A 24,668-nucleotide genomic window follows, 5' to 3' on the forward strand; every position below is an offset into this window, starting at 1 on the left:
AAGTTAAAGTCATTAAATTCTTAATCAAATGCTCAGAGTGTGACTTTAAGTAAATAACTAGACTTGGTAAATTCTCAATTAAGTACTTAAATGACAAATTTAGGTTTGCTAAATGCCAAAGTTGACTCTCAAAGCAAGGAATTTAGTAATCTACGTGAAGTCATGGGTGCTTTGAAGACTGAATTCGACACCATAAGTAATAAAGTAGAGAATTTAAAAGTAGAATCAAAGAATGGGTTGACAAATTCTTTGACCACTCTTATAAATCATATGTTTACTAACCTTAGTCAGAAACAGAATGACACTTTTCAAGATTTATCAAAAATGTTAGAACTTGACATTGAGAACAAATGTAATAACGTAGAATCATAACTTACTGAAAAGTTAGGATCTTTTGAAAACTTGTACAATATTAAATATAATGATGTAAGACAGGGAACGAATACTTTGAAAGAGAGTGTAGATAAGCATAATGAATTAATGACAATAATTCAATTGCAAATTACAGGTGTCAATGCATGGGTAGATAATGTAGAAAGGAACTTCAAAGAGAAAAAAGCTAACTGCAATATTATAAATGTAATTAGTTTGGAGGAACAATTTGGAGAAATTACAGATCGAAAGGTTACCAAGAGAATAACCCCCAGGAACGTATTGCCTATTCCTTCTTCCAAACTTAATAATACCAGAAACGGTATGGGCAACTTGTGGATAGAAATTAAGCTTATCCAAGACAAAGTAGAAAAAATGATAACTTCACCTATAAAAAACAAAAAGAAGAAGAGAGTGAACAAGAAGAACACGGGAAGTACAATGTGAAGGATGTAAAATTCTATACCCCCAGGGATGTTGACATTCTGAGTTAACAGGCAGAGTAACGAATGTCAGATCCCGAGTTGTTTTTGGTATTTTTTCCAAATAGTTTCATGCACCGAATTCCTTTAAAATCTAGAACAATTCTGTAATCATATTGCTTAGAAAACCAGATATGACTATGAAATAGAGAACAGCTTAAGAGAGTCACAGAAAAAAACTGATATCTAGACGAAATAAACTAAATAGAGTATTACATTTGTGGAAAATATAATAAGATGTCACCAGTTGAACAACTGTTGTAGGGAGGGTTTTTGTAAATTTTGAAAGGGGTGGGTATTGTAGGTAAAAGCATGATTTACAAGAACAGATACATCATGATTCCTCCCCCCATGAATCATGGACCTTGCCATTGGTGGGGAGGCTTGCGTGCCTCAGCGATACAGATAGCTGTACCGTAGGTGCAACCACAATGGAGGGGTATCTGTTGAGAGGCCAGACAAACGTGTGGTTCCTGAAGAGGGGCAGCAGCCTTTTCAGTAGTTGCAAGGGCAACAGTCTGGATGATTGACTGATCTGGCCTTGCAACAATAACCAAAACGGCCTTGCTGTGCTGGTACTGCGAACAGCTGAAAACAAGGGGAAACTACGGCCGTAATTTTTCCCGAGGGCATGCAGCTTTACTGTAAGATTAAGTGATGATGGCGTCCTCTTGGATAAAATATTCCAGAGGTAAAATAGTCCCCCATTCGGATCTCAGGGCGGGGAATACTCAAGAGGATGTCGTTATCAGGAGAAAGAAAACTGGCGTTCTGCGGATCGGAGCGTGGAATGTCAGATCACTTAATCAGGCAAGTAGGTTAGAAAATTCAAAGAGGGAAATTGATAGGTTAAAGTTAGATATAATGGGAATTAGTGAAGTTTGGTGGCAGGAGGAACAAGACTTTTGGTCAGATCAATATAGGGTTATAAATACAAAATCAAATAGTGGTAATGCAGGAGTAGCTTTAATAATGAATAGGAAAATAGGAGTGTGGGTAAGCTACTACAAACAGCATAGTGAACGCATTATTGTGGCCAAGATAGACACGAAGCCCACGCCTACTACAGTAGTACAAGTTTATATGCCAACTAGCTCTGCAGATGATGATGAAATTGATGAAATGTATGATGAGATAAAAGAAATTATTCAGGTAGTGAAGGGAGACGAAAATTTAATAGTCAAGGTGACTGGAATTCGACAGTAGGAAAAGGAAGAGAAGGAAATGTAGTAGATGAATATGGATTGGGGCTAAGAAATGAAAGAGGAAGCCGCCTGGTAGAATTTTGCACAGTGCATAACTTAATCATAGCTAACACTTGGTTCAAGAATCATAAAAGAAGGTTGTATACATGGAAGAAGCCTGGATATACTCTAAAGTTTCAGATAGATTATATAATGGTAAGACAGAGATTTAGGAACCAGGTTTTAAATTGTAAGACATTTCTAGGGGCAGATGTGGACTCTGGCCACAATCTATTGGTTATGAACTGTAGATTAAAACTGAAGAAATTGCAAAGAGGTGTGAATTTAAGGAGATGGGAGCAGGATAAACTGACAGAACCAAAGGTTGTAGAGAGTTTCAGGGAGAGCATTAGGGAACAATTGACAAGAGTGGGGGGAAAGAAATACAGTAGAAGAAGAATGGGTAGCTTTGAGAGATGAAATAGTGAAGGTAGCAGAGGATCAAGTAGGTAGAAAGACGAGGGGTACCAGAAATCCTTGGGTAACAGAAGAGATACTGAATTTAATTGATGAAAGGAGAAAAATACAAAAATGCAGTAAATGGAGCAGGCAAAAAGGAATACAAACGTCTCAAAAATGAGATCGACAGGAAGTGCAAAATGGCTAAGCAGGAATGGCTAGAGGACAAATGTAAGGATGTAGAGGCGTATATCATTAGGGGTAAGAAAGATACTGTGTACAGGAAAATTAAAAGGACCTTTGGAGAAAAGAGAACCACTTGCATGAATATCAAGAGCTCAGACGCAAAACCAGTTCTAAGCAAAGTAGCAAAAGTAGAAAGTTGGAAGGAGTTGTATATAGAGGGTCTATACAAGAGTGAGGTTCTTGAGGACAATATTATGGAAATGGAAGAGGATGTAGATGAAGATGAAATAGGAGCTACGGTACTGCGTGAACAGTTCGACAGAGCACTGAAAGCCCCAAGTCGAAACAGGGACCCAGGAGTAGATAACATTCCATTAGAACTACTGATAGCCTTGGGAGAGCCAGTCCTGACAAAACTCTACCATCTGGTAAGCAAGATGTATGAAACAGGTGAAATACCCTCAGACTTCAAGAAGAATATAATAATTCCAATCCCAAAGAAAGCAGGTGTTGACAGATGTGAAAATTACCGAAGAATCAGTTTAATAAGCCACAGCTGCAAAATACTAACACAAATTCTTTACAGACGAATGGAAAAACTAGTAGAAGCCAACCTCGGGGGAGATCAGTTTGGATTCCGTACAAATACTGGAACACGTGAGGCAATACTGACCTTACGACTTATCTTAGAAGAAAGATTAAGGAAAGGCAAACCTAAGATTCTAGCATTTGTAGACTTAGAGAAAGCTTTTGACAATGTTGACTGGAATACTCTCTTTCAAATTCTAAAGGTGGCAGGGGTAAAATACAGGGAGTGAAAGGCTATTTGCAATTTGTACAGAAACCAGATGGCAGTTATGGGAGTCGAGGGACATGAAAGGCAAGCAGTGGTTGGGAAGGGAGTGAGACAGGGTTGTACCCTCTCCCCAATGCTATTCAATCTGTATATTGAGCAAGCAGTAAAGGAAACAAAAGAAAAGTTCGGAGTAGGTATTAAAATCCATGGAGAAGAAATAAAAACTTTGAGTTTCGCCGATGACATTGTAATTCTGACAGCAAAGGACTTGGAAGAGCAGTTGAACGGAATGTACAGTGTCTTGAAAGGAGAGTATAAGATGAACATCAACAAAAGCAAAACGAGGATAATGGAATGTAGTCGAATTAAGTCGGGTGATGCTGAGGGAATTAGATTAGGAAATGAGACACTTAAAGTAGTAAAAGAGTTTTGCTATTTGGGGAGCAAAATAACAGATGATGGTCGAAGTAGAGAGGATATCAAATGTAGACTGGCAATGCCAAGGATAGCGTTTCTGAAGAACAGAAATTTCTTAACATCAAGTATAGATTTAAGTGGCAGGAAGTCGTTTCTGAAAGTATTTGTATGGATTGTAGCCATATATGGAAGTGAAACATGGACGATAAATAGTTTGGACAAGAAGAGAATAGAAGCTTTCAAAATGTGGTGCTACAGAAGAATGCTGAAGATTAGATGAGTAGATCACATAACTAATGAGGAAGTATTGAATAGGATTGGGGAGAAGAGAAGTTTGTGGCACAGCTTAACCAGAAGGAGGGATCAGTTGGTAGGACATGTTTTGAGGCATCAAGGGATCACCAAATTAGTATTGGAGGGCAGCGTGGAAGGTACAAATCGTAGAGGGAGACACTAAGCAGATTCAGAAGGATGTAGGTTGCAGTTGGTACTGGGAGATGACAAAGCTTGCACATGATAGAATAGCATGGAGAGCTGCATCAAATCAGTCTCAGGACTGAAGACCACAACAACAACATACATCATGATTAACACAAAACACACATTACACCTTTCAAACAACCCTAAGAAACAAGTGTGCCTGATTTTTCATCATTTGCCGTTTCCATAGGGTTATGAGGATTTCCTTTGGGGACCTGAAAGGGTGAAGATGGGACAAGTCCGTTCTGTAGGAGACAATTTAGCACTAAACCTCCTCCAGCGACTCACTCAAGTACCTGAGGGGTAGGGAATCTAGGGAAGGGAGGTGGGAAGTGTTTCCTCTCTTTGGTGCTATCTTCTTTCTCTTCTTTGATCCTAGCATCCATATCTATTTTTTCCTTTCTTAATTCTCCATTGATGACCTGTCTATTTTTTTCATCTTTCCATATTCCCAAACTTCTATTGCTGAAGTCCTTCCTTATTTCTGTGGTTACAAAAAACCTAAATCTTATCTTTAGATAAGATGGCTGAAGAATCAGACTACATGGAAAGAGGAAGTGCTCTCACAAGGTCAACCCACAAGCAAGAAATAGGTGCTGATCCTAGGAGAATGGATTAGTATTGTGACAAAAGTCAAAAATCGTAAAGGGATTGTTCTGGGGAGTGTGAATTCTATGAACGACTAGCATTATTATGTTTTGCGGAACTAAATGAGAGTCAAAAGAACTTTCGTTTTATCCAGAGTTCCTCCAAGCTACAAATAATGAAAATAGTACATCTGAAGTTTACAAATGGGGGGGGGGGGGGAGTCCTTACACACCTAAATATTAGTAAAGTTGACTAAACCATGAGTAAATGCTCATGTCTTAATAACAAAGTAAAATAAGGAAAGAGTAGAAAAACAGTAAGCGAAAGATTGTTCAAGAGACGACAAAGATTTGCATGGAAAGGAAAGATATGTATATATACTTATGTAAGAAATGTATACTGTTAAGATATGAAATGTTATTATGAGTGATATTATTTGCATAATGATTAGGTATAAAATATCGCATGTTCGATCTGAGGGGGGAGGGATATGTAGTTGACACAAGTGGACTTTAAATAAAAATGATTTACTCAACTTATACAAAAGAACTGCTGCAGAGTTGACAACATGTGGCAGATACAACTAGTTATAAATAGGGGCCCGACACAGACATGCATCTATATACACTGAATTTTTCCCAATTGAGCTAATTATCAACAACTCATGGTAATGTATGACACCAGTTAGCAACTAGAAATAATCCTGAACTAAAAGACCAGTGCCCAGGTGCCCACCACTTATAACACTGTCCTGGTGGCCTTCAATGGTCAATGGCCTGGAGGTTCTCCATTTGTGGTGAAGTTCAAAGCACCACTCGCCATACCCACAAGAATCTTCGAGGCACTGGCTCCAGAAGTATCAACTGGCTACAATACTACATAATCTTCAGCATAATTTTTTATTACATACATTTCTGCTTCAGATCACTTACATGGTAACATTATGGGTTTCAAGCTATTACTCAGAAGTTCTACTAAAAAGAAATAAAAAGGAGGATAGTAAAATACAAGTAAACTACATTATAAACCAATCTAACTTCTACACATAATTACATGGTGACTCATCAACTGAAGAGGCCTGGAGAGGCACCCACAATTTAACTGTATCTGCACTACACCTGCTGGAACTGGAAGCTACCATTAACCACGCAATTGGAGAGAGGCAACACTTAAATAATATTAAATATATTGATAACATAAAACATTTTACTGTGGTAAGTCTTTATCTAACAGTCAGTTTTAATTTTATAACATTTTAAATTGTATATTTGCAATTTATGAGCTGTCAACTTTATAATATCACGTAGCTAATAGTTGATGAGGTATGACAGCTGCACATAGTAATTAGTTTGATTTGCAGTTTAGTTTAGTAATATTTTACTATTTACCTCTTTCTTTTTAAATAGATCATATGATGATGACTAAGTCAAAACTGGCAATAATACTGATTGAATGACCAAAGGTTGAAATATTTAATTAGAAATGTATACAAGACAGTCACTGTGTTTCCCTATGGTAGTATGCCTAGTCTATAAATCTTCTGTGCCTTTGTGTGCATACCTAGTGCAGTTGCTGATCAGCCACCGAGGAGAGGGTTGAAACAACAGAGTTAATTCTCTGAAAAAGTTTTATTTTCTTCTTGTTGTCCTTTGTAAGAGGAATATACCCCTGTTCTATAACTTGAATGCTAGCTTTCGAACAACTCTCAAAGAAGTTTCCCAACATCCAACCAATCTACACAATATCATTGCCCATACCAATGGGAGACACAGGTGCAAAAACTGTCATATACTTCATCCTACCCTTTTTCAATCGTGTCACTGACATTTCCTACCTCATGAGAGGAGGGTCACCTGTGACAGCAGTCATATCATCTACTAATTTTAGTGCAGCAAGTGTACAGCACACCACTTGGGTAAGACCATAACCAAATGATTCATCTGAATTTGTTATCTCTACTGAACTGCAATAAGGGCAAACTAGAACATTCAGATGTGGAGCACCTTGCTCAACATAATATGTCTGTCTCTAACATCTTTTCTATTTGGAACCTCCACAACACCTGCTTTTCTGGCAGTGCACGACACACTCTTTGCCATATACCCCTCAAAAGACTGGCACCAAACCCCTCTACCCCCTTCATCCACCTACATATATATTAACAGGGCAGTCAGGTATGTATTCTATAAGTTGTGTTAATAATTAACCATAATTACACTGTCACATATTGTTTGCATTTACATGGTTAATAAGTAAACATTAAAGTTAACACAAAAGCTATTCCTTGAAAAAATTCTTGCTTTCTGTCATACTAGGTAGTTGTGTCTATCTACTATTGTTTTCTTTTTTTTAAAGTTCTGTGGCACCTTGTGTGTCAATGTTACTAAATTGGGAATGAATCATTACGTAATTCATGGAATGCTACCAAGTGACGTGATGCAGTGGCTAGCACACATTTGGAAGGATGATGGTTCAAACCCATGTCCTGCCATCCTCATTAAGGTTTTCCATGATTTCCCTAAACTGCTCCAGGCAAATGCCAGGACTGTTCCTTTTAAAGGTCGTGGCTGATTTCCTTCCCCATCCTTCCCTAATCCAAAGGGACTGACGACCTTGCTGTTTGGTCCCCTCCCCCAAATCAACCAACCAACCGACCAACCATGGAATGCTGACAGAAGTATTAAAAAATTATGAGCTTCCACATAACTAATGCATGACACTCAACTATTGTGAGGAACTCCTAACAGGAAAAGAGCATTGTGCTGCAAGGTAGATTTTCAAACATGATTTGAAAATTTGTGGCTCCAAGTAGCTTGCTGACAAATGCCAGAATTGGTGGTCATGTGTGCATGAGGTGTGCTTGCTTGTGTATATGAATGTGAGTGTTTCTATTTTGCTGATGAAGACTGTGGCTGAAGACTTTGCATAAACATGTCTTGACTCTGTATCCAAAATGAATTACAACAAACTAGAGCAGCAGAAAGTGGGGAGCCAACCATGGAATTCTCATTCATGTAATTGGCAGATGGTAGACTCCCCTATGCTTTTTCATTACACACACACACACACACACACACACACACACACACACACACACACACACACACACACACAAAATATAGATAGATACAGCCTGTGTAGGAATGCTTCCTGTATAGCCACCTCCAATAGGATTTGGTTATCGACAGTATAATGATGTGTTTCTCGTAAGGACTGATTAAGCATATTGAAAAGTCAAAAAAATTTCTGTGAAAGTAAAAACAAACACTTAAACACTAAAACTGCAAGAGATATTCCTTTGCTGAACACAGAGGAGAGAGTCAGTGGGTGGAAATATTATAATGATGGTTTCCATAAGGGGGAGGAACTGTCTGATGATGTGACAGAAAAATAAACGAGAGTTGGTTTGAAAGAAATAGGGAATCCAGGACTAATGTCAGAGGTTAATAGAACTTTGGAAGATTTGCAATCAAATGAGCTATAAAGCACAGATAAAATTTCTTCAGATTTTCTAAAATCATTGAATGAATTGGTAACTAAATGGCTATTCAAGTTAGTTTTTCTAATCCATGATTGTGGAGTCATATATCAGATTTTTGGAGAAATATCGTGCACAATCCAGAAAATAGCAAGTGCAGTTAAGGTGAGGAATGTGGAAAATCAGCTTAACAGAACATGCAGTCAAGTTGCTGGCAATAAAGATTATAAAGATGAATGGAACAGAAAATTGAGAATCTGTTAGATGATGTTTAGTTTGACTTTAGGAAAGGTGAAGGCACCAGACAGACAGGACTGATGTTGTGCTTGATAATGAAAGCAAGATTGAAGAAAAATCAAGACATTTTTATAGGATTTGTCAGCCTGAAAGAAGTGTTTGACAATGTAAAATGGTGCAAGATGATCAAAATTCTGAGAAAAATAGGAGTAGGGAAAGATTAGTAATATACAATATGTACAAGAGCCATTAGGAAACAATAAAATTGAAAGCCAAGAATGACATGCTCAGATTAAAAAGGGGATAAGAGAGAGATGCAGTCTTTCACCCCTAGTGTTCAGTCTATAAATAGAAGAAGTAATAATGGAAGTAAAGAAAGATTCAAGGGTGGGATTAAAATTCAGGGTGAAAGGATCATAATGATAGAATTCACTGATGACATTGCTCTCTTTAGTTGAATTGAGGAAGAATTGCAGAATCTTTTGAATGGAATGGACAGTCTAATGAGCACACACTATGGGTTGAGAGTAAACTGAATAGAGATTAAAACAATGAGGAGTAGCAGAAATAAGAATAGTGATAAACTTAACATCACAATCAGGGATGAGAATGTAGATGAAGTGAAGGAATTCTGCTACCTTGCAAGTAAAACAACATGATGGACAAAGAAAGCACATGCAAAAGAAGACACAACAAAAAGAAGTCTTTTAGTATCAAATGTCATCCCTAATTTGAGGACAAACTTCTGAGAGTGTTTGTTTGGATCACAGTCAGTATGCAAGTGAATCATGGACTGCATAAAAATTTCAAAAGAAGAGAGTCAAAAAATGTGCGATGTGGTGCTATAGGAGGATGTTAAAAATTAGGTGAACAGAAATGAGGGTTCTCCACAGGATCAGTGAGGACAGGAACATGTGGAAAGCACATATGTTAAGACATCAAAGAGTATTTTCTGTGGTACTTAAGAGAGCTACAGAGAGTAAAAACTGTAGGGAAAAACAAAGATTGGAACATATCCAACAAATAATTGAGCAAATAAGGTGTAAGTGCTACTCTTAGATGTAGAGATTGGAACAAGTGAGCAGTTTTGTGGCAGGCTGCATCAGACCAATCCAAAGAGTACTGTGTAAAAGAATCAGTATCAAACAGTGGAAAGTCCAGAATGGAATAGCAAAAATATCATGGAAAAAGACAGATTGCTGTTCACCATGTAGAGAAGGCACAAGTCACAGACCGGCACAATGAAAAGACTGGTGAACATTAAACGATTTGGACAAAAAATTCATTTGGAAAAAAAGACACATGCTCAATTACACAAGCACAGTTTACACACACATGGCCACTGTCTCTAGCTATTGTGGCCTGACTGTGGACAATGACAGTGTCTGCCACAGGCAACAAGCTGGTGTGGATGGACTGGGTAAGAAAGGGGAAGGGGAAGGATAACTTGGTAGGGGTGTTGGAAGATATGCTTCCCCTGAGATGGTGTAGGGGTGTGTTGGAAGAGGGGAGAGGAGAGATGTGAGAAGGGGAAAAAAACTAGTAGTACATTGGTGGAAAGGAAGGTGTGTGTAGTGCTGAAGAGGGAGCAGGAAAAGGGATAGGTAGGTGGAGGTCAGGGACTAGTGAAGGTTGAGGCCAGGGCCTTACAAGAATGAAGTGCATGTTATAGAAAGGGTTCCCACCTATTCAATTAAAAAAAAGCTGGTGTTGGTAGGAAGGATCCAGATGGCACAGGCTGTGAAGCAGTCACTGAAGTCAAGCACATCCAGTTAGGTAAGGCAGCATGATCAGCAATTGGGTGTTCCAGCTGTCTCTGGAACACAGTTTGGCAGTGCCCATTCATGTAGGCAGACAGCTTGTTAGTTGTCATGCCACCATAGGAAGCATGGTTGCAGTTTAGTTTGTGGATCACATGACTGCTTTCACAGGTAGCTCTACCTCTGCTGGGATAGATGATGTCCGTGACAGGACTGGAATAGATGGTAGTGGGAGGATGTATGGGTCAGGAATTGCATCTAGGTCTTTTGAAAGGATATGAGCAATGAGGCAAGAGGTTAGGAGCAGGGGTGGATTGAGATGGAGTGGGATATTGTGTAGGTTCAGTGGACAACAGAATACCACTGTGGGTGCAGTCGAAGCATAGTGGGTTGGTACTGAGTCACAAAAGGAGTGCTTCTTTGCAACCAGGCAGTGGGTGTGTAGGTGGTGGTAGGTAACTGGAGAGACAAGGCATGGAAGATATGTTTCAGGACAAGGTTGGGAGGGGAATTTTGGTTTGTGAAACTCTTAGTGAGACCATGGGTGTATTTTGAGGGGAACTGCTCAACACTACAGATGTGACACTCAAGGGTGGGTAGGCTTTATGTAAGGAACTTCTTGGTATGGAATGAGTGGTAGCTGTTGAAGTGGAGCTATTGTTGATGGTTGGTACGTTTGTTGTGGATGAAAGTACTGATGCAGCCATCCTGGAAATGGAAGTCAATATGAAGGAAGGGGGGTTGTTGGTTTGACGAGGACTGGATAAAGTGAGTGTGCGAGGAGGCGTTGAGGTTCTGGAGGGATGTAGATAGGGTATCCTCACTTTTTTCAAATACAGTCACAGTCCACAGACAGGCCACAGCAGCCAGAGACAGTTGCCGTGTATGTGTGAGTTGTGGTCATGTGAATGTGTGTTTGTGTATGTTTTCTATTTTGGCGTGACCTTCTTATCCACAAGCTTAAATGTTTAGCAGTTTTTTCATTGTGCCTGTCTGCAACTCAATGCTTCATCTATGTGTTGAGTAGCAATCTGTTCCTTTCATAACACTGTTGTTGTAGAATTATATATCAGTAATTTAGTCAAAGAAAAAATAAGATATTACCTCCAATAGTTTTCTCTTCAGGTAGTGTTTCACCAATAGCTTCAAAAAATGTTTCTTCTTCTGGCTCTTCTGCTGTAACTGGAACTTCTCCTGTAACTGTGGTTTCTTCGGGCACCTCTCTCTCTTCTGCTGTACCTGGAAGTCCTCCTTCTGGCTCTTCTGCTGATCCTGGAACTCCAACTGTAACTGCAACTTCTTCAGGCACGAAAGCTTCTTCTGCAGTATCAGTGGTTATAGTGGGAGGTTTATGAGTTGCTGTTACTACTCCAGAAAATTCATTCTGAAATAGCCTCTCCTCTGGTCCCAATTCTACAATAGGCTCTTCTTCCTCAAATGGTAGCTCAAGTTCACTATCTGTAAATCCATATTCCTTTGGAGGTTCCAATATGCAGGAACCTGTTTCACCAAATGGGAAGTCTGCTGCTGTTACCCTACTATAACTATCTTCATTATATTCGAATGATGCATCTGAGCCACTAACTGCAGCAACTTGCATGACATGTTCTTCATGTGCAGATGGACCTTCAATTGCAGATACAAAGGCTTCAGTATCCTGAATCAGCACCTGTGGTTCTGTCTTTTCAACAGATGTATCTTTAATTACTCCATACTTAGGGGATGAGTCACAAGTGCAAACACGCTTCTGTTTTATTTCTTGTTGTTCAGGAGGAATAACACCCTCAGGTAATAGTTCAAGTACCTGTGGAGTTACAAGCTGCTCTGGAACTCCAGCCCGTGACTGAATTGCGACCTGTGATGTGATCACTTCAGATAATATTCGAGCTATATCAAATGGTTCTATTTTACCTTTATCTCCACATTTTGAAATAACATCTGACAGAATAGCCTTGACATCAGGTGCTTCTGTTCCTCCTGTAACCATAATTGTATCAGGTATCTGTAATGCTCCTGGAACTGTACCTTCACATTTTCCTATCAACTCTTTCAAAATATCATGTACATCACCTGCCTCTAGTCCTCCTTCACCTTTTGTCAGTACTTCAGTAATAACATTTTCCATAATTGTTTGCTTATCAGCATCTACAGCTGCACATTTTGCTAGTACTTCAGATAAAACATGCTGTATCTCAGACAGTTCTGGTTTTCCTTCAGGTGAACCTTCACATTTGGCTAGTAGCTCTGACAGTATTCTTGGAATCTCAGACATAATTTCATCTTCCATCTTTCTGATAGCTTCCAGTGGTTCCACAAGCATATATGAAACTTCTGCAACAATATGTTCGGTACCAGGTTCCATTGCTGTCCTCCCAAGAACATCATAATAAATTTCATCACGAAGTTCTCCAGTACTGCTCGTTGACCTTTCAATCCTGTAACCTTCGGCTGCTACTAGTCTTGTTGGAGCTTCTAATCTTGTTGGAGCTTCTAGTCTTGTTGGAGCTTCTAGTCTTGTTGGAGCTTCTATACCTGTCGAAGGAGTAATCATTCCCACAGGAACAGTTTCACTTGTTGTTTCTGGAACTTCAAGCACTGCTTGGGGCAACACTACATCAGTTATGGTAACAGGTTCCATGCTGAAAGGAGGTAATTTTGCATTTTCAGGAAATTCATCCTCGAATAACCTCTCTGTTGACCCAAGGTATACACTTTCCACTTCCTCCTCAAATGGCAGTTCAAGCTCACTCTCTGTAAACTCACATATCTTTGAAGGCCCTTCTAAAGCATAAGAACCAAACTCACCAAAGTAAAAGTCTTCTGCTGAAGTTCTGGTGTATAAACTTTCAGTAAATGACCCCAATGATATCTTTTCTTCTGGCAAATGTAGTTCTTTTTCAACTGGTGCACTTGCTGTACTTGTGCATATGCAAACTCCTGAACATGTGCACCCAGCTTTTATAATCTCTCCCTCGTCGGGCACTATTGGTCCTTCTGCTGTCACCTCTACCAGTGATAACTGTGGAACTTTTTCATCAAATGCTGCTATTGCTGTCGTGCCAGGGATTTCTGCAGTTACAGGAGCTAACTCCAGCACAACATGAGGTTGCACAATTAAAGGAGGTATATTAGTGCTTCCAGGAAATTCATCCTGGAATAACCTCTCTGTCGACCCAAGGTATACACTTTCCACTTCCTCCTCAAATGGCAGTTCTAGCTCACTCTCTGTAAACTCACATATCTTTGAAGGCCCTTCTAAAGCATAAGAACCAAACTCACCAAAGTAAAAGTCTTCTGCTGAAGTTCTGGTGTATAAACTTTCAGTAAATGACCCCAATGATATCTTTTCTTCTGGCAAATGTAGCTCTTTTTCAACTGGTGCACTTGCTGTACTTGTGCATCTGCAAACTCCTGAACATATGCACCCAGCTTTTATAATCTCTCCCTTGCCGAGCACTGTTGGTCCTTCTGCTGTCACCTCTACCGGTGATAACTCTGAAACTTTTTCATCAAATGCTGTTATTGCTGTTGCGCCAGGGATTTCTGCAGTTACAGGAGCTAACTCCAGCACAACATGAGGTTGCACAATTAAAGGAGGTATATTAGCGCTTCCAGGAAATTCATCCGTGAACAATCTTTCTGATGAACCAAGATATACACTTTCTACTTCCTCCTCAAATGGTAGGTCTAGTTCACTGTCTGTAAATTCACAGGTCTTAGACGGCTCTAATACAAAGGAACCTGGATCACCAAAGTAGAAGTCCTCTGCTGAAATTCTTGTGTACAAACTTTCTGTAACTGACTCCTCAGATACCTTTTCTACTGCCACAGGTATTTCTGTTTTAACTGGTGCAATTCCTGTGCACTGTGCACAACACATGCACACTCCTGAACACGAGCAAACTGTTTTTCCAGGGGTGGCAGCTACTTTTTCTTCTGTAACCTTTCCTTCTCCCAGCACCATTGGTTCTTCTGGTGCCACCTGTACAGGTGACACATCTGAAACTTTTTCATCAAATGCTGCTATTTCTGTTGCAGCAGGAACTTCTGTGCTTACAGGAGCTAACTCCTCCAGAACATGAGGTTCTTCTGATTCATCAGATAACTTCTTTTCTCCTAAAAGTGGTTCTGTTTCCACTGGTGCAGTTCCTCCACTTGAACATGTGCACACTCCTGAACATATGCAGACATCTTCCCCAGCTACAGTGGTCAATTGTTGAACAGGTTTGTATTCTTTTATCATAGGTGCCTGACTCAAACATTCAGGAAATTCATTCTCAAACAGTCTTTCTTGTGGATCCAGGTAAACACTTTCTGCATCTTCTTCAAAAGGGAGTTCTAATTCACTATCTGTGAATGCACATAATTTTCCTTGTTCCAGAACAAAAGAACCTTGGTCGCCAAATGGAAAATCTTCAGCAGTTAGTCGACTGTAACACTCCTCACTGTACTCAAATGATTCTTGGGAACTTCTTTCAACTGTTGCACTCACTGCTGGGCCGCTCGTGTCTTTGATATCTGCAGAAACAGACAATGGTTCTGTTGTAGCAGCTTCCAAAGCAACCGTAGTTAATAACTGACCCTCCTCCAAACCTTTCGATTCAAGTTCTGGTGGTTTCACTGCCAATGGCATTTGCTTCACCTGTGAAATAAATTTTCTAAGTGAGACTGAAATATTTTTCAGCATTTTATTACATTGTATACATGTCTGATGATTGCCCACCATTATTCCCTAAATTTTTGAGTTTAGTGTCCATTACCTCAGCAGTTTGATGCCAGTAGTACTACTTCCAAAAGAAGAACACAGTTCATTTGTATTGTCCTTCAATTGAGTGTAGTAATACTGATCAGCATATGCCAGAAACAGAAGACAGCTCTCCAAAAAAAGTGTACATTACCTTCACTTGGCAGGAAACCAGTGTAGTTTTATTTGAATTCTGATAAAACTGCATGAAAACTTGAATCGAAAACAAATTGGATATGGGCACCCAAAATGATCTGAATGAAAGACAGTATAAGGTTAAAATTTTGAAAGCACCTGTTAACTGACACCACAATGATAATCGTTTGTTAATCATGCTACACGAAATCAATTCTATATTCGCCTCCTGCAATTTCAACCATGGTGCAGAGTGTCTTGGCCTGATAAAACTGTCTGTTAATGGTGAAACAGAGTATATGTAATAGCAAGACATTAATTCAGTCAAGATCAAAATAAATTTTATAATTACAAAAATTCACATCTTTGACTGACAAAAAATAAATTATTAGCCCAAACAGTTAACAAGAAATTTTCTACCTAATAAGGTTTAATATTTGCTGCCTTATGTTCAAGAACTAATTAACTTCCTCTGCATCTTTTTCCATACCAGTTTTTGGATGATCTCAGTATGATGCATAGCAATTTGTTGTATTATTCATTTATAGTGTTTATTAATCATCTGCCCAAAAATTGTAATATTTAAAAATTCTAAAAATACTGTCAAGACACTTGGTATATATATTCCTAATAGACTAGGATGTTATAAAAAATGAAAGACTGTATATAGTTTTACAGTACACTTCAGCTGAGAGTGCTCTGTATTCTAGTGAATGTCAACAAACTTCCATATGATTTCTACAAAATCTGATACGTGCTGTGTGGTTATATATCCAATTTGGTAGTTATAATTCCTTTCACTAATGCCTATGTCAAACACATATTCTCTATCTACAAAAAGGTAAGCCTTTCTTTAGCACAGAAAAGTTTACAGTACAAAAAATAGTATATGAATGTGTAATTTCACATTTATGTTGTAATTACTGACAAAAAGGGTCTTACAAGATGGACAGACAGACAGTCAGATAGCAAATGGCAAAAAAGTAATTTATCGTGGGATATAGTTACAAATTAATAATTTTTAGATTTTTTCTTCATTTATTATGTAAAACCTCGCTGCTTGCCAAATTTCATGATTCTAGGTCAACAAAATGTACCCTATATATTTTGATGAGTGAGTTTGCAAGTATCAAAGTATGTGACATAAATGGCTGTATCTTTTGATTACATTGACTTAAAAGCTTAAATTTTTACAATTGCCGAGGGACTGTAGACCATAGTACGTGACATAAATTTCAGCTTGATATGTCTACCATTCCTGAGAAAACCACTACTTCAAAATTATCCCTTCCAAGCCTTCCAAGAATGTCTCACATCCAGCACTGCTTCACAGTCCTTCCTCATGTCCCCACAACATGACTCTAACCTGCCTTCTGCAAAACTCAAAGCTCTTCATTTCCTAAAAGCTGATGACTACATCATTATCCTCTCAGTGAACAAGGGATCAACCACTGTGGTACTTGACTGACAGAAGTATGTAAGTGAAAGTCTACACCAGTTGTCTGACACCTCTACACAGCATATGCATGTGATTTAAACTGACCTGCAGTCCCTGCTGCAGGATGCTCATAAGGAATAACACCTCAATCCATAGAATTTCTTATCCCACCCAAACCATGTACCCCACCTTTTGCTTCCTCCTAAGATCCACAAACCCAATCACCCTGGTGAGCCCATAGTTTCTGGCTACAAAGTACCCACCAAACATATATCTGTCTTAGTTGATCAGTACCTGCAACCCATAGTACAAAGCCTTCCCCCCTATATTAAAGACACAAAACATTTCCTCAACTGTCTAAAATCTATGCCCTCCCACTCCCATCACGCACCCTGCTGGTGACAACTGATGCCACCTTCCTCTATACCACATCCCCCATGTGCATTGTCTGTCTGCTGCTGAACACTTCTTCAGTCAGCACCCACCTGATTACAACCATATGACATCCTTTCTGATCATCTTCATCAACTTTATACTTACCACAACTACTTTTCCTTTGATGACATCTTTGCCACATGGCCTTAAGATGAGGCTGACCTGTTGAAATTCTGGGAATTATATTTCACATGGTCCTACTCTGAATCCCATACTACTTTTCTTGATGCTAGTCTTGTTCTCACCAAAGGTCAGCTACACACTTCTGTTCACGTTACACCTACTAACAAACAACAGTACTAACATCTTGACAGTTGCCATCCTTTTAAGTGTCAAATTCCCTCCTATGCAGCCTTGGCATTAGAGGCAAATGTATTTGTTCAGATGCAGACTCTTTACAGCAGTACACCATTATCATCTCAGCCTTCACTGGAGATAAGCACCCTACCAGCTTAGTTCAAAAGCAGATTTTCTGGGCCATCACATCCAATCCTGGTACTGCTGATCGTTCCAAAAAACAACTTAGGAGTACACCACTTGCCACTCAGTATTATCCTGGTCATGAATGTATTAGTCAGCTACTTCAACAAGGCTCTGACTTCCTACAATAATGCCCTGAAATGAGGCCTGTTCTTTGTGACATTTTGCCCCTGACACCTAGAATAGCTTTTCATTGCCCTCCCACTCTCCGGAATAGTCCCTATGCTCCTTCTGCTCCCATCAACCTATTCTACAAGCTCCTTTACCGGCCCTGTAACTGGCAAAACACATACTCCTACTACCAAAAGAAGAGCCACCTGTCAAACAACCCATGTCATAAACCAGCTATTATGTAAACACTGTTTGGCCTTATAAACCAGCATCACTACAACCCACTTATCAGTCCCCAGTCCATCCCCACTGTGGACTTGTCTTGTGCACACTCCTACCATCACCTATACCAGCCCTGTAACTGGCAAAACATATACTATCAAAAGCAGAGCCACCTGTGAAATGACATATGTGATATACCAGCTGTTATAAAACACTGTTTGGCTTTTTACATCAGCATGACTACAATCAAGTTTTTAGTTAGGATGAATGGGCATAGGCAAGGGGTGTATACTGCCAACACACAATATCCTGTTGGTGAGCGTATTCTTCAACATGACAGCCACGACCTTGGTACTTGTTCCCCTGTTACACCACAGGTGCTGTCTGAATTCTTCCCCCAGACAACAGTTTCTCAGACCTCTGCACGAAGGAACTGGCACAACAACGCATCCTTTGTTCTGATCACCACCCACCTGGCCTTAATTTTTGTTAATTTCTTTGGCCACAGCATTTCTTCACAGGAACTATTCCTTTATTCACTCCCTTTTAGTTTTCAGTTTTTTCAGCTCTGATTTTCTGACCAGTCTACTTTTCATGCCGCCCCCCCCCCCCCCCCCGCCCCCTTCTTCTATCACATACACTGCTTATCTTTCCACTCTTATTAACTTCTGCAGGATGTTCTGTCAGTAATCTCTGTCTTGTGTATTACTCTATCTTCCACCTTTAAGCTCTCTGGTTTTCAAATCTCATCTGGTGCAGTCCCCAAAAATCGGTCTTTCCTACTTATCCCATATGGTAAGTCTCCCTGGAAGTGGGGTTCTGGGCAACTTTTCCAAACTCTCCCCTTTTCCTAAATCTCACCAGTCCTTTTACTTCACCCCTCTTCCTTCCCCTTCAACCCTTCTGCCAGAAGAAGAAGCCACTGGCTCCAAACACTTGCAAACTTTAACACTTTTTACATGTATGTTGTACAGCTGACATTCGATAAATAGATTTTTTTATCTATTCAATTAGTTTATATTTTCAAAAACTGATTATTTTTGTTGATATAATTCCTGAGAAAAAGGATTCTTAACAGTTGGACAGACAGGCAGACATATAGACAAAAAAGTGACACTATCAATGGTTCCATTTTCACTGATTGAGGTACAGAACCTTAAAAATCAATACAATGTCAGTAATAAAAAAGAATGTGATAATCTCCTATCAATTGATGTTGTTCTAGAAATTTTTTTATAGAAAATGGGAACATAATTTCCTAAAGATGCATTTTTAAATAAATATTGCAGGCATTGAGACAAATTACAGTGGTTTAGAGACACACACGAGTAATACACAATGAGGTATGGTACACACTCATTATTTTGTCATTATTTGTTATGAAGGACATACAGAATAAAACTGCTGGTGAACAATGATAGGAAATATTTTACTCCCAGCAGCCTGAAAAGTCTTAATGAATAAAAGAACCAGAGATTCTTAATCTGTGAAAAGACAGGAAAGGAAAGAAGGAAATCATAAATGGATTTTCACTCTAGATATTATATTAAGGAAGGGATGGAAAGATAGCGTGAGACTGAAGTCAACAATAACATCTGAAATTCTGAGAAGTTATAGGTTGGAAGGGAAGAAGTTAGTAAGTTAGAGACAATGGAAAGACAAACTGAAACTACAAGCTTCCCCAACTATATAAATCAGAAACTTATAATGTATGCTGATGACACAACAATCATTTGCACAGCTGACACAAAGGAGGAGCTTGAGAAGGAAGCACTCCTGACTATTGAAAATGCAAATAAATATTTAACACAAAACAACCTGTTTATGAATCAGTCTAAAACAATGAATGTAGTATTTCAGACCAAGCATAGTGAAAATTATAATATAAATGTTAATATAAATGGAAACACTATTAAAGAAGTAACCAGCACAAATTTTCTAGGAACTATAATAGACAAACATTTGGCATGGGGGGAGCACATAGATGCACTGTGTAAAAAGATAAACAAACAGATCTTCATCATGCATAAAACAGCTAAGACTGTGGATGATAAAGTCCTCAGATCAATGTATTATGGACTTGTCTTCCCACATTTGTCTTATTCGGTTCATATATGGGGAAATGCACAAGCTGGCTACCTAAAAAGAATATTCACAATTCAGAAAAGGGCAGTGAGATGCATTGCAAAAATACCACCAAGACAGACCTGTAGGCAAGCTTTTGTACACTATAATATTATGACAGTATATTCACTGTATATATACCAAAGCATAATGGTGGTAAGGTCAAGTGATAAACACCTCCTAAATAAAGATGTACACAAACACGGTACAAGAGGAAATGAAAATTACTACATGATAAACAGAAATCTAAAACTGTCTATGACTGCCCCAGAAGAAGCAGGCAAAAGGTTTTTTAATAAACTCCCCAAAATCATTAAAAAAGAAACAGATCTAAAATGTTTTAAAAATCATTTGAAACTATATCTCACAGAGAAATGTATATACAGTTTGAGTGAATACTAAGATGTGTTTAAATATATCATTACTGAAATGTACCTGTAAAAATTATCATTTCTGTATGTTTTTTTGATTTGTGTGTACATATAATGTGAAACATGTAAAACCTTTGTATGATTATGGACTATTTCTGTTTAATCATTTGTTTCATTTATATATATATTGAAATCAAGTTTGATGTTAATAGGCTATTGTATGACACACCCAATACTCTCAGCTGGATTTTCAGCTGGAGTCCATGGGCAAAGAATAAATAAATAAATAAATAAATAAATAAATAGATAAGAAAATATGAATAATGAAGTAGGGAAGAAAATAAAGTGAAAAAAATGGAGAAGAGAAAATAAGGAAAAGACATGTTACAACATATAAAAAAAGAGCCAACAGAAACAACTAATAAAATAAAAGGACAGGAAGGGGTAGCTAACAAAGGAAGAAATTAGAGCATATTGCAGCTAGCTGGATAAAAATGGCATAAACTGGGGTAAGCTAAGGCTAGGTGGGTCAATGTGTGCTTCAAAATAGGGCATTTGATGTTAATATGGCAAGGAAAGTTAAGATAGAATTAAATAATTCAGGGGCAAAGGAGATCACACACAAAAAAGAATGAAAACTGTGCTCACTTTCAGACAAATCCTTTAAGAAGTGGCTTTTGGATGAATCCTGTAACAAATAGCTTTTGTACAACCCTATTAGTGAGGCATTGGGTGTTAAAAATACAGACTCTCTATCTGTGTCCATTTATCTTCATACTATACTCAGTCAAAAACTTTACATGAACTGTCTTTATAAACTTGTTTCAATACATATTACTGCATGCTGTGTGTTGAATACCATGGTGTAGTGGTTATAGTCACTGGCTGGTGACATGCAGGTCACAATTACAGCCTGCTGCAGTTATTTATGATTTAGCATTTCTGTGACTTACACTTATTTATCAAATATTGTAATTTGCCAGAACCTTCTATGGGTGTTTGTAGGTATAGTAGCACTCTTTTTGAGACATGGAATACAGCTCCATTTGTACTTCCATGTATTCTCAATAAATGTGTTTTCAATGGAAGTATTAGTTCTTGTTGATGACTCTGCTCTCATACCTGGTACTCATTTCGAGAATATATGTGATGTACTGCATTTACCCAATTATAAGATGAGGTCAGTCAAAAAATACAGGGTCATTTTACATTTACAAATGAAGCTTTGGCTGTTGAAGTCACGAGCAGATTTATTTTGAAGAGTTTGGAGGGGCAGGGCAAGGCAAATTATACTTGCCTTTGAACAGACTCAGGATTTCCCAATAGCCTGAAGTACTGATAGGCCAAAGCACTCAATAGAGTGTAAATGTTGTTCAAACAATCATGTGACATTTGACTTGTGCGGCACTAGTGAAAGGGACATGCAAGAAATTATGAACTAGTCACTACAGAAATCTATTGCTCTGCTTCAAATCTGACAGTTTTATGAAACACGGCAGAACATAATGGCAAATTCTATCATCTTACAAACTCTTGTTGTATCTGAACAGGGTTGCAATAAAAGTTCGGAAACATTTATGGATACCATGTACAAATATTATACTGCTTTTTGAGTAAAGGTAACATTTAAAAGCAGAAATGCTTGATTCTGAACCCATATCAATATTTTATTTGATTATGAGAGACTGTAATGATTTACTAAGTAGGTTGCAAATGAGAAATTTGATCTCTGTTAGAATACTGGATAAAAATGTTAGAAGCTTTTAATCAGATTTAGAATATGATGCTGACATGCAGCTAAAACAAGTAGGAAAATTTACCGAGAATGAAATGTCTAACAAATGATATAAATTATATTAAACTGACAGTAATTGTTGTTGTGAGAATACACTACAGCAGCAAGACCCATCTTGCAGATAATACCAACAGACATCAGTAGATAGTGGGACAAGTGCAAGTTCAAGAACTGAACTGAACCATAATTGTGATCTTTTATGTATTAGGTGCTATTGTTAATATGACTTGCAACCTAGGCAACATTGCAGTGTGTGTATGTCACAACCACTCAAACATAGCACTACAGAAGGGTTGGAGGGGGGACAATGATACCACCTTGGCTGTGAACTAGATGAGTGCAGAGAGGGGATTAGTGAGTGGGCAGCATATTACATCATGTTGTCAACCATGGGAATCTGTACAGCATACTTTGACTGTTTAGGAACATCTACCACATTTTCCTGAATCCATTTGTAGTCAGAATTCAATTGGCTTTAAAGTTGGACATATACTCAACAAGAGTATTCACTCCTACAAAAGATGGTAAAGAAATTTAGGGTAATCATGGAGAGCCCAAATCTGGATGGTCAGACACAGGTTTGAACTGTCGTCCTCACAAATGTGAGTTCCATGCACTAACCACAGCATCACCTCACTTGGTGGGCAGATAATTTATGTCAATAAAATAGTTTGTAATTTTGATTAGGCACAATAAGTTAAAAATAATTTTTTTTCTCAAAAAGCATCTTTGAAGAAATGAGGTTGTCTTATAATCAGGGTTATCTTACACTTGGTTAAATACAGTAGTTTGGTGGAGATATCAAGTATTTCATACATCAACAGCACTGTGGTTCCAATTATTCTACACAAAAGCCACCACCTACATAGGCAAGTACCCAAAAATAATGTCATTGTCAATGTATTAAAGGATAAGAGAGCACTCTCGATGCAGATACATATGAGGCATCCAGCAGTGTTTTCTGACGTTGTTGGCTAGGATCCAATTAAATGGAAATTAGGATGTGTCTGTATCGATTCTGCTATTCTTTATACTACTGCTAATGAATAATAACACAATAACTGTGATTATATGATGTGTCTTGCTAACATCCACTTTTACTTGGTCAGAACAGCACAGCAGTGATATGAGAACAATGGGGAAAATTTTAATTTCTGGGAAAAGTTTCAGGCGGAGAGAAAAAGTGTGTGTGTGTGTGGGTGGGTGGGTGGGTGGGTGAGGGTGGGGATGGGTGGAGGGGGAGAGAGAGAGAGAGAGAGAGAGAGAGAGAGAGAGAGAGAGAGAGAGAGACTTTTGGAGCTAGCTCAGTGAACCTCAACATGATAGAAGGCAACAACATTTGACACACAATGGTGGTGTGGCTGAGGATGTTTATCAAGCTTGTTTTTTAAGAATGACATCACAACAGACGACTTCATCAAGTGTTGCCATTAGATAAGAGCAATGCATTAGAAAAGTGTATCCTGAAAGACATTTGACACACTTCCCCATGTCATACCCATGGCAGTTGAGGAAGACCTTAACAACCTCACACTGCTAATATGATATACAAAGAGAAGACTAATGAGGGTTTATAATGCCTGTTAATGTCAAACTCAGATATCTGGAAGAAGCAATGCTGAATATCTTAGGCAGGCTGAGGTAGGAACATTAATTTAAAAAAACTGTTCATTGATCACTGAGAAATATAGTCAGTAACCCTGGACATATTCCCCAATCATCAGAAAATATCCAAGATTCTTGACACCACAGACAAAATCAGATCCCTTGGCAATTTGATTTGTTGCCCAAAAAAAAAAAAACTAACTTTTGCAGAATGGAGGACATGAAGCAGATATTTTTCCCTTGTGGACATGCTCTGCTATTCATGTTCTATGTACATCAGGCAACTGCAGATTACTGTAGTTGGCTGTGGGATGAAGAAGGAAGGAAGGAAGATCACAGTTTTATATCCTGTTGACAATGTTCAGGATGAAGATAACTGCCATATCCTAGTTGATGTTGTTGCTGCCATCATCTTTCAGAGCTTCAACCATCTCCCTAATCATTTAATTCACAAAAACTTAACAACGTAACTGTCTATGGAGGAGAAGCCATTGAGACTGAAATCCTCCATGGAGGAAATCTTTTGTATCTGATACTGATATAGATTTCTCACCCAGCTGTGTGTTGATTAGACATGCTGGCTGGTATCTCCGGTTGTGTAGCTGCTAAGCTGCATTGTTCCGTGGAGAGTGTAGGCAGAATATGAGGAAAGCGTAGTCACTGATGCTACAGGCTGCTGATAATTGCTGTGACCAACAATTTGCCCATCACTCTCTCTTGCTTAATCTATGAAGTCTTTGTCTGCATACTACTCGATTATTCAGAGATC

This window comes from Schistocerca americana, chromosome 4 (genome assembly GCF_021461395.2).
Source record: "Schistocerca americana isolate TAMUIC-IGC-003095 chromosome 4, iqSchAmer2.1, whole genome shotgun sequence".
Classification (NCBI taxonomy): domain Eukaryota; kingdom Metazoa; phylum Arthropoda; class Insecta; order Orthoptera; family Acrididae; genus Schistocerca; species Schistocerca americana.